This window comes from Papaver somniferum, chromosome 3 (assembly GCF_003573695.1).
Source record: "Papaver somniferum cultivar HN1 chromosome 3, ASM357369v1, whole genome shotgun sequence".
NCBI classification, from domain to species: domain Eukaryota; kingdom Viridiplantae; phylum Streptophyta; class Magnoliopsida; order Ranunculales; family Papaveraceae; genus Papaver; species Papaver somniferum.
Window position 1 is genome coordinate 228,566,276 of NC_039360.1, and position 12,328 is coordinate 228,578,603.

At 35.8% G+C, this 12,328-nt stretch overlaps 1 pseudogene; it reads left to right on the top strand.

Moving 5' to 3' along the window:
* The first annotated feature begins 9,310 nt into the window (after positions 1-9,310).
* LOC113362228 lies at positions 9,311-11,090 on the top strand (annotated as a pseudogene).
* The last annotated feature ends 1,238 nt before the right edge of the window (positions 11,091-12,328 follow it).

A 12,328-nucleotide genomic window follows, 5' to 3' on the forward strand; every position in this document is an offset into this window, starting at 1 on the left:
TTTGTTGGCATCTTCTGTATTGCAATCGCACTTCTATCCGGCAGAGAATCGTGCAAGGGATCAACTCGACCAGGACTTTGTGATAATCCCCCTCTAGCTCTTTCCAACTTACACACTATAGAAGAACCAAAAATGAATATGCGACTACAATATAAACAAGAAACAGATGAATGAAATACTAAACCCTATTCGCTTCTTCTGTTGCACACAACAATACAAAAGACCCCAAATTCCAACAGTGAATTTTGTGCGAAAAAAATGTATATATATTCTATTACCGTTTGTTGGTGGCTTCTGTCTTGCAATTCGACTTTTCTTTGGCACAAAATTATACAAGGGATCAGCTCGCCGACTAGATCTTTGTGATAATTCCCCTCTACTTCTTCCCATCGTAATGACTACAGAAGAAAAAAAACGTTGATGTTAAGAACTAAAAAATCAAACTGATAAAAATGTTACAAAACAATAAAAATCTCTTAAAATCAAATTGACTCACTGTCTGTGAAGTAGTAGCGCGAGGAAGCAAGAGTCCCAGTCCAACCTAGCTCATCTGAAAAGTCCACATCGATATGCCATGAAGATACAAGTCCAGTCCGCGACTACGACTTTAAAACCAATGAATACGGCTTTTTTATCACAAGGACCAAAAAAGCCTGATATTACTGATTTTATAGCTCTAATCTCGATTGTTGCGCCATCGTCAGTTCTTATCCAAGTTAGTAAGAACCACCTCCAGTTAGGACATTAGAATACTCTACGTCATATTTTACTTACTACATCAACAAGTTTAAGTTTTATGAAATTGTTGAAAATACATAAAATATTAAAACTGAAATTCTCACATATCACATTTACAGAGCTTAGCATCGTCGGTTTGTTAAGTTGAGAAAAGTCATGTATCTTAGAGTTTTGGTTTCTGAAGTTGAGAAAAGTCATGTTTCTTAGGGATTCCTCCAGAGCTCCTCAGTAATTTTCCTATATCATTTGCTTTTGTCTATCCCTTGGATGGGTTAATTGGACGGTCTTATGTTAACTCGTTGTTCATCAATGTTATGATACTAATTTGCTGAGAAGTTTTAATTATGACTCGAGCTCAAATCACTGCACTTTGTTATTTATACTACCAGTAGTTGGCACATCATGGTGGCTGAAAGCTACTAACCACACTAACAAACTAACAAACTAGTGGATTGGTATAGTTGTATGCCAACGGACTGACTTGGTAAATGCAGTTAGCGGCTTGAAATATTCACCCTTTGTTGTACTTTGTAGTTGTCAAATATTTGTGGCTGAAAGCTTCTGAAAAAGCCAACAATTTGATGGTTGGTTAAGTTGTCTACCAACAGATTGTTTTGGTGAGCAAGAATAGTCACAAAAAATATATACCTTCTATGGGTACAATTTGGTCGTCCAATAATGGTGGTTAGAGGCTAATAACGACAAATGTGATGTTTTTGTTGCTAAGATTTTGTTAGTAAAGAGTTCCGCCTACTATCGTATAGTGGTTAGAGCTTTCGTCCAACCAGAGCTGTTTTTGGTTACAAAAGATTGTTGCTGAAGAGTTCCGTCAACTGCAGTTGGTAAGAAAATAGTTGCTAAAGCCAAGCTTTCTTGTACATATCCGTGGTTCTTTCGCTGCTAGAACTATGCATACACTCGTTTTTTATGGATCTCTGTTAATTTGTTATAAATAACATATTAGTGTAAGAGACAAGTAATCATCTCTAAAACAAACTAAGAGAAGCACACGGCTACGAATAGCTAACCCAAACCTTGTAGGAGCAAGCAGAAACACCATGAAAACATCAAAAATAAAAAGCATGCATACAAAAATTTACAAGATACCTCGTTTTTGTTTGGATTTTTGACCTCTTCTTAAGATTTCTTCACAAAACCCTTCATACTTTTGCATCACAGCTAAAAATTTCTCGTTGAGGCTTTTTTAAGAGTTGAACAAGAACTTGTATTTAAAAGGTTATTGTAGAAGAGTGTTCAGTAGATGAAGACTACCTTGTTGGAAATTTTCAGAGATTTCACCGTTCTCTTAAAGAGGGAACTTGTATTCTTGAAATATTCCTTTTTGTTTTTCTGTTCTACCTATGGTAGACTTATTATACATTCCTTTAGTCAAATATAATCTTCTCTCCTTGTTAAGAAAAAATAAAAAGTTACCCCAAGGAAAATACTTATCTTGATCACATATAGAATGTAGTTGGCATTGTAAAAGCGGGGGTCTAACAACCACACTCAATAATTCGTTCAACAATATGTATGGACTAACTCCAATATAAATCTGTGAGAATCAACTAGACATTCAGACTCAATCAAGGAAATATATCCAAAAGTTGTATCTTTATTTCTCAACACAATCTGTAATCGGACAGATAGGAATCTGTGAGCCAGATTGATAATGAGAAATAATTTGAATGATACCAAAAACCAATGTTCAAATGTCAATCAAATACTACCCAACAAACAAGGTTAGATTTCCCAATTTATTGAAATACGCACAACCTGTGATATTACAATTATATAAACAAATATAATGCGGAAAAGAAATAACACAGACACTAGAAAATTTGTTGACGAGGAAACTGCAAATGCAGAAAAACCACGGGACCTAGTCCAAATTTGAACATAACACTTTATTAAGCCGCTACAGACACTAGCCTACTGCAAGTTAACTTCGAACTGGAATGCAGTTGAGCCCTAACCAATCTCATACTGGTCAAGGTACAGTCGCGTTCCTTACGCCTCTGAATCCCAACAAGACTATACGCACTTGATTTCTTAGATGATCTCACCCAAAACTAAGAGTTGCTACGAACCAACGTCGAAAACTTATAAACCAATCTGTCTCCCAAAAAAAAGTCTATTCTGATAGATAAATCTTTCTCCCACTGAATTACGTATGAAGTTTTATTTCGTCTTGTGATAAATCAAGGTGCACAGAAACCAATTGATAATCCGGTATTATATTCCCGAAGAACTGCCTAGAAATATCAATCACCTCACAATAACTTAAGTATATGGTAGTAGAACAAGTTATTGTGGAATCACAAATAATGAGACGAAGAGCTTTGTGATTAATTTTTATATCTAACCTATGGGAGATAAATCTCGAGCAAATCTTAGAGAAGATAATACTCAATAAGATAGAACAAGTAACACAACTACAGAGAAAATAGTTGGATCTGGCTTCAAAATCTCAATGAAGTCTTTAAGTCGATAACCTATAATGGTTTCAGGAAAAACCTAGGTTAAAGGAGAATCGACCATAGTCGCAACTAGTATCACACAGGAGGTGTGGGATTAGGATTCCCAGTTGCTAGAGTTCTCATTTATATAGCCTTTCAAATCAGGGTTTGCTAAGTTAGCTTAGAAACAAAGCATTGCGTATTCACCGTTAGATGAAAATATTATTTAAGATACAAGCTAAGTTTTCTTAAAACCAAATAAATATCTCTCCACCGTTAGATGGTCTTAGATTGTCACATCCAAATGAAATATGCCTTCATTTAGATATGGGTAACCGTACCTAAACGTGTATATTGAGTTGGCTATTAATAGTCAACCAAAGTTAGCCAGATGAACACTTTTGTCTTAATCTCATTCATCTAACACATCTAGATCAACTATGATGATCAATCAATCATGAAATATAATCAAATAAATCTAATTGTGTCTCATACATTTGTTCAATTGTTGGCAATCACATAAAAGTATATATGATCCAATTGAAACAAAATAGGATTGATTCAAAAGAATCAATTCATGAACATTTAACCAACGGTTTGCAAAGATTGCATTCCTTAATATATAAATATAATCGTTCATGAGTATGAAACACATACTTAGCCGATTTCAGAACTTGAACCACTTAAGTTCGCAAACGGGTACGCATACTTAAGTTTCAGACTTGGTCTTGTCCAGCAGTTTGCAAATGGGTACGCAAACTGGTGTTCCAGACCTAACTCATGTAGATACGTTCTCAAACAGGTGTTCCAGACCTAACTCATGTAGATACGTTCTCAAACCGGTATGCAAACTTGTTATTTGGACTTTCACAGTTAAAAAAGTTAGCATACGGGTATGCAAACTTAGTTTCCGGACCTGAATCATAGCTACACAGTTCGCATACTGGTATGCATACTGTGGTGTATTCCATACATGGATTTTAGTTCTGAACTCCCATTTCAATCATTCAAACATTCTTGCAAGACGAAAATGGCTTTCTCACACAAACCATTAGGTAATAAGCAATTTTAAAGTGATATAATGATCAATACGAAACTTTCCAAGATGACATCAAATGATTGTCTCACACATATCATGTAAGGTGTTTCAAGGAAATTTCTACATGATCATATTTTGACATATAATCTAGTTTTCAACAAATAAATTATTTCCAAGTAAACATGTCAAGAATCATGACGAACGTAGCTAAGACAAAATACTACCAACGCATATTTCGAGAAATAGATAAGCGAGTTACACTCAGCTCGAAATATCAAATGTGTATGATATGATAGTCCATATATAAATACGACTTTGTCTCAATAGGAGATAGAGTAAAAATAAAATAGACTTCTGAGTGATAGATAAGGTTTAGTATCCACATACCTTTAGTTGATGAAGTTCCTCCGAGTTCTTCTGTAAATCTTCTTCTTCAGTTGCAAGAGCCGTAAAGTCTAAAGCTCAATTACACAGTCTATCCTAGTCCGAAATTTCTATAGGTAGACTATGAATCAAGTCTATAATTTTGATCGACTAAACTTGATATAGCAACGCTTGCGAGTTCGACCGAGCAATACTCTAACAAGCATGAAATCATATGTCTAATGTTCGCGCCGTGCTGGCTCGTTATAAACAATTTAAATAGTCCTGAACTGTTTGACGATGGGTTAATATACCAAACCTGCCCGTTTTACACTCTTGCCGCCCTATTTCCCTTGAAACCTTGAATGTTTTATCCTTATTATTTCATTCACTTTCTTTTGTTATATTTATTATTTTTTTCCGGTTACTCACTTTTGTCATCATTATATGCAAATTCCTTCTCCTTATACAATTCCTATGGTGAGCTTTAGCATTTTTCCTGAAGAGATAATGCTTGAAATCCAGTCTAGTTTACCAACTGAACTTGTTTTAGCATGCAAATTAGTATCCTAAACTTGGAGAAATCTTGTTAAACATTCATCTTTCTCTCAATTGTACATGAATAGTCATATCGTTTATCTTGGGAATATTTTTCAAACTGTTTTTCTTAAGAAAACACTGCCATTTTGGGTCAACTTTTAAAAACTATGAGGAGCTTTAGAAAGCAGGGAAAACAAAAGTTGTGGACCCACTTCATTTGAATTAATTTATTTCTTATGTCCATTTTTATATTATATTAAAAAGAGGTTATTTATCTATGAATATTTTTCCATGTATATTATTATTTTCATTATTTAAAATTTTTTTTTGTCTTCTATTTTGGCATAAAGTAGTAATATTACTTATAATAATAATAAATTAAAATTAAAAGACAGACTTTTGTTGGTTGTCAAAGGAATTAGCGACCTTCGGGGGCGCTTGACTTAACTATGATGTTTAGGAGTGTATTCCACGACCTTCCTTGAACATAAATGCCTCAGAAGGTACCGAAAAAGACCGACATTAGTTTGCAAGTGCGGCACTTGGTTTTTCCAAGCTTCATAAGTATAGTGGAATTAGAGCGTCCACAATAGACGAGCAAAACTAAAAATTTGATCCTGAAACCAATCACAATGGAACGGAGTAAACACAAATTCCAAAGTATATTTGGTCTTAAATCCGGACCAAAACCATATTTGGTCGAGCGGAAATTAAAAGTACGTTTGATTCCAGAAACACATATAACTTACGTTTGAGGTGAGGCGGATGTATGCTTTCCTTGCGTTTAGTGAGGCGTAAATACAACGTTCGTTTTAGTGAGGCTGGTGTATAAGATGCGTCTGATGGGGCGTAGGTATAAAGACCGCCCGATGACAGGCGAACTTTATAAGTGCGCTTGAACCAGACAAACATTATACCAATGCCTCTTACAGGCGTAACCTATACATTCGCCCCAAACGTGCATACCTAATACTTAGGCCTAAAACTTACTTGAGAAGTAGTTTATAGCTCCGTCTTGTTATTCCGGCCAACTTGAACCGTTTTGAAAATTGTTTGGAACGTTAGAAAAAGAAAACAACAACATAGAAAAGATGAGAAGAACCAGGAAGGTTATAGGAATTTCCACCTTCTCCATGTGTGATGTATGGATGGTTTGGTGGGGCGAACTTTATAAGTTCGTTTGGTTGTAGGTATGATATTCATTTGATTCAGGCACGTATGTGGGCTGCATCGATTGTAGTCTGTAGTGGGGCGAACTTATAGAGTTCGTTTGATTCAGGCGAGGCTATTATTTAGCTCCCCATCAGGCGGAGATATAATCTTCGCCTCTCACTCGAGCATTGATTATACACCCTCACCACGATAGGCGTTAATTAAACATAGGCCCCAACAGGTGTTAATATAATCTATGTTCAGCTGTAACGACGTTTATACCTCCGTCCAAGCTTGAGACGGACATTATACGTGTGCACGACCAAATTTGCTCTTCCACAATAGTGTAATACCACGGAGTAAACCAATTTTTTTTTTTTTTTTTTTTTGGTTTTTGATTTTGGGTTATGCTCGTGTGATTGCAACTGCTCTTAGGAGTTTAACTATAATAAAACTTAGAATTAAAGTTGGCACTTTCAACTATGGACACAGTTGCTTTTTTCACTGTATATTCGTAAAAGAGCTGTTTACTAGAAAGGGACTTTAAAAATGGAGTCATTCCTTCCTTACTGTTCCTTATCCATAATTCCAGTTTTCACCATTTTTACGGCCAACAATAGACGTTTTACAACGTTTTTGGGCAACAAGTGGCAACAGGTCTTCTTAGACTCCAGTTGACTCACCCGGGATTAAAAATATCCTTACTTGACCAGTGACCAGACTAGGATGGTCAATCTAATGTTGTTTGACCAGTCAACATGAGTCAATTGACCGGTCAATATTACAAAGCACTATTAGTGTATTCTAAAAATTGTCATTACTTCATTCATTACGCGGTCAAGTACCTTATCATTTTAGAGACATATGCGGTATTTTTTTTGGTTATATTTTCGTCATATGTTCCCGTAATGGAATTGCGAGGACTTTCAGAAGGGACGAAATGTCACCATTTTTGAGGACCTCTCCCGGTAATAACCTCCTGATGGAAAGGCCGTCTTTTTTCTCATGTTATCCACTGTTTGAGACACCCCAAGCATGAAAAAGACATAAACGATCAATATTATTGCCCACGATATTAGCAGAGGGATAATCTAATTGCTATTAAGCTTATGTTAGTTCAGTACTATGAAATATTACCACCAAAAGTTAATTTAGAGACAAAGAATGATTTAACTTATAGAGCAGAGGTATAGTCTAATTCTAAGCTGATTCTCCAATAGAATTCGTATCCGAATGACAGCAATAACATTCATTCCCAAACCGTAAGTTTGTTAGAGGTCCTTGTTTGACCTTACCCGCCAATCAATATCTTATAGGCCGTCTTCAACGTATTTGGACAGCAACAAAATCTTGTTTTATTTTTGGCTATCGTTGTTATGAAATGTTCAGAGAAGAAAATATATATATACATATATATATATATTCTTGGCTATCGTTGTTATGAAATGTTCTGAGAAAATTACAGAATTACCTTATAAAAATGCCCTTGACCATATAATTTTAATAATACATATCATGCAAAACAAGCTTCTGATTAAGTGATTACCTACTAAACAAAAAATCTTCAAACGATTCTCTAATAAAATTCTCTAATAGCCAATAATAATACCTTCTTAATGTTTTTGGATGATGATTCATCCGATCAACTCCAAATACAATGAATATTTTTTTATTTTCTTGCCGTATATATATATATATATATATAGAAAAAACAGTAGAAACGAAAGTCAATGGTATGCAATCATCGATTTGATTAAAATAGCCATTCTACTTGAAAGATGCTCCCTGAGGAAAGTATGACGAATTATATTTATTTGCTATTTGCCGTGTTTGACTTGACAAAAAAACACCCGGTAAAAAAGGGCTGAAAGACAATCAGCTAGGATGTGAAAATTTGTAACTGAGAGGTTAACTCTTCTCCTCTCTCTCCTAAGAAAAAGGAGAAAAAAAAAATTTAGAACTTTTTTTTCTTACTCAGATTTAGTCATTTTGGGCTAAATTTGAGCAAGGATTTTTAGTTTTTTATGAATATAAGTAATCTAATTTGTAGTTTTAGATTTTGTTTTTGGTGTCCATGGACACATTTCTTCGCTAATTGGGCGAAATTTTCTTCGTCTTTAGGACGATTTTCTCTTCGCTTTAATAGCGATTCTCTCAAATCTCCATGGTGTTTCTTGGCTTGATATTATCGATTCATCAAGAACATCAATGATTCTGCTTGGATTCATTTTGGATTCATCTTCAACAAGAGGGATTTAGGGCATCCGGATTCGTTTGGATCTATAAGATTTTGGGCAAGTTACTCCATTTTAATTGGAGTATCTCTTATCGAAAAAGATAATTATTTCAAATGGTCGGAGTTGATTACGGTTCACACTATCATTCGTCAATACTACTGGTACAAAAATTGGATACATTTGCGGTGCATGGCTCTTTCTCTTCGCCATGTATTTGCAATTGGTGTCATCATTTGTATTTGGGTTTTGATTATCTTGTATTTTGGTGTTTTTGATAATCTTGTAAGCAATTATGTAATCACTATTTTGGTTTGAATGAATTTCTGATCCTGATTTCCAACAAGGAGGTGAAGTCCTGTGTTGTTTGTTAACCCTGAGTAAATCAGGCATGCATGATAGTATCGCTATTGCATACCCGAAAGTACTTGCATATTGATGATAACCAGATTCATCACAATTTTAGTTGAGAAAATACGCGCAAAATGCGACCAGAAAAACATATATATACATAGTTGTTAATGCATGTCTTCGATCTTTTAACTCGGGGAAGCCTCATGGAAATGAAAAAGAATAGGGACAATCGAAGTTAGTGGAGAAACATAAACCAGAGAATAATAAAAAAAAAATTATATTATAAGTGATATAGCTGGTGGAAGTATCTCTGATCGTGACAACCTTGACATTCATACGCTACTAACATTCTCTGGGAAGTGGGAACATATATACATATATGTGCAGGCACTCATCCAGGCATATATACAACAAGAGGGTGGTAAGTTATTCAAAATTAATAACCATGGAAGCAAAATATGTTATAGTTTTCTCGGTTTTAATCTTTTCTCTCTTCATCGGAGGTGGAACAGTTACTACAGGTAATTGGGAACTTTTGAAGGAAAGTATTGGAATTTCAGCAATGCATACTCAACTGTTGCCAAATGATCGAGTTATTATGTACGATAGAGTAGATTTTGGTCAGTCAAATATTTCTTTGCCGGAAGAAAGATGTAGGAAACTTGCTGATGGTCGAATCGATTGTTCTGCTCACTCGGTCGAGTTAAACCTATTAAATCAAGATGTCCGTCCACTTACTGTTCTTACCGATACTTGGTGCTCTTCGGGTTCACTAGCATCTGATGGCATGCTAATTCAAAGTGGTGGATCCAACGATGGTGAGCACGCTGTTAGAACTTTTCGGCCATGCGCTGACTGTGATTGGGTAGAGGATCAAAAAGGGCTAGTTGTTCCTCGATGGTATGCATCTAATCAAATTTTTCCAAATGGGAAAGTCATTATCGTTGGTGGTAGAGGTCAGTTTAATTACGAGTTCATCCCTAAGAGCTCCTTGCAGTCAGATTTTAAAGTCTTTGAACTTCCATTTCTTAAAGAAACCAGTGATGCCGTAGAGAACAATTTATACCCATTTACTCATCTCTCACCTGATGGAAACCTCTTCATATTTGCAAATACTAAATCAATCTTGTTTGATTATATAAACAATCGAGTTGTTAGGAATGATTATCCAGTCATGCCAGGTGGAGTTTCACGCAATTACCCAAGCACAGGTTCATCTGTACTTCTTCCGCTGAAACTTGGTCCCATCAACAATATTATCGATACACCAGATGCTGAGGTCTTCATCTGTGGAGGGGCGCCACCAACTTCATACATCACTGCGATCAAAGGAACATTTTTACCAGCTGCCAAAATCATGCGGACGTTTAGTGATCACGGCAAAACAACCGAACTGGGTTATGGAAGAAATGCCAATGGAAAGAGTCATGGGTGATATGATCCTATTGCCAACAGGTGATGTCTTAATCATAAATGGTGCGAAAAAAGGCTCAGCTGGTTGGTATTTAGGTAGGGAACCAGTTCTTAACCCCGTACTTTACTAACCGGAATCGAGTAAATATGAGATTATGGAAGCATCGGCTACTCCTCGAATGTATCATTCAACTGCTATTTTGATTACTGATGGTAGAGTATTAGTCGGGGGGAGTAACCCGAATAAGAATTACAACTTCACCGAGATGTTCCCAACTGACTTGAGTATTGAGGTTTTTTCACAGCCATATTTAAGTAGCGGTTCTCGACCGCAAATTAATTGGGTGAAACCTGGAACTGAACTATCCTATAAGCAACCAATTTCCATTGGTTTTACTTCGGAAAAAAATGGGGACGTCCCTCTTTTGGATAAGCTTTTTAAAAAAGAGAACGTTTCTGTAACCCTGGTTGCACCATCATTCAACACACATTCTTTCTCCATGAATCAAAGGATGATGGTGTTGAAAATCAATCAAGTACGTGAACTCCCCAGTAGAAGTTACGTCATTGACTGTTTTGCTCCGGCGACGCCTAATATTGCACCACCCGGATATTATCTTCTTTTTGTGGTACACAATAGAATTCCTAGTAAGGGAACGTGGGTTCACATCAGTTAATACTGTTAAGTGTGAATTCTTGCTAGCTTGCTTTTTATTTTCCGTATATTCTTGATTAATGTGAGGAATCGTTGATTTGGTCAGTTTATCTAGCTGTGTGATCAAAATTTGAACAGCTGTTTGTAATATAATGCTTTATTCATTAAGATGAACTGATGATTACAACAACTTCTTCTTTATCATTTATTCGTTTTCATGAAGCCGTGTTATCGGATGTATTTCCATGTGAAATTAAGTTCAAAGAAAATTACTTGAATAACTTCTAGAACGAATACGTTGTGTATGTCTGCATTGTGGATGACAAATAACACTAAGTTCTGTTCACTTTCAAAGTATGTCTTGATGAGCTCAGTAAGAATTCAAATTAGCCTACTTCATGCGTGTTAAGTTAGCTCCACGACCGGTAATGGCTCACTGGTAGGCCATGAACGGACAGTTCGTAAGCAACGACATCGAAAAAACAACTGTTTCTGAGCTTTCAATTACGACTCAAAACTGTAACCAGCTATCTATCTTTATTCAGCAATTCACCAATGTTTACTTCCTAAATGTATTACAATGATGGAATGTGTGTAAGAACAAAATGGAAAAAAAAATAGAGCAGATAACAGCTGATGGACACCATCAAAACAACATTAAAATGGCCTTGGCAGCTTTTCAAGTATTGCCGAGAAGAACACTTCTCGGTCGTCATCTTTATCGAGCTTAGGCACAAGAACGAATTTATGTTTCTTATATATATTTAAGTATCTTGAATGTCTCCAGATATTTTCTTAAATCTTGTTTCAAACAAAAGAAACTATCTATCCAGAACACTATATCCATGCCATACAAAACAAAGTCTAGAAACATGTAATCAATACATCCTTCGAGAAATCTCGCCGTGTATATAATTTCGAGAGTGTTGTCGAAGAATGCAAGTCGTTGTTTATAGTCAAGTAAAGTGGGATTAGTCCTCGAAGGGAAATCATTTCACTGAAAGGAGCTCCAAAATCGATTGTAGCTGTACTATAGTAACACTGAACTCCCTCATTCTTGCAGAAAAACTTCCTGTCCCAGCACTGAAATCCAATCCAATCCTGATCTCCCCTGGCTTAATATTTAGCACTTTGGGTATGAGAAAATCCGCTGTTGTGTTCAATCTGGGGTCTAGAATACAAGGTTGAATCTATCTAGGCTTTTCATAGTGGGTAAGGTTGAAACAATCTTCGCATTTGAAAAACCCTTCACTAGAAGTATTGCTAGCTAAGCAAGATATTATAAGCATCAATAATAAACTTATTAAAAGGATGCAGTATAGGATCAGTGATATTTCCTCTCTTCAAAACACTGAAAAGACAGTGAAAGTGGAATCCCGAA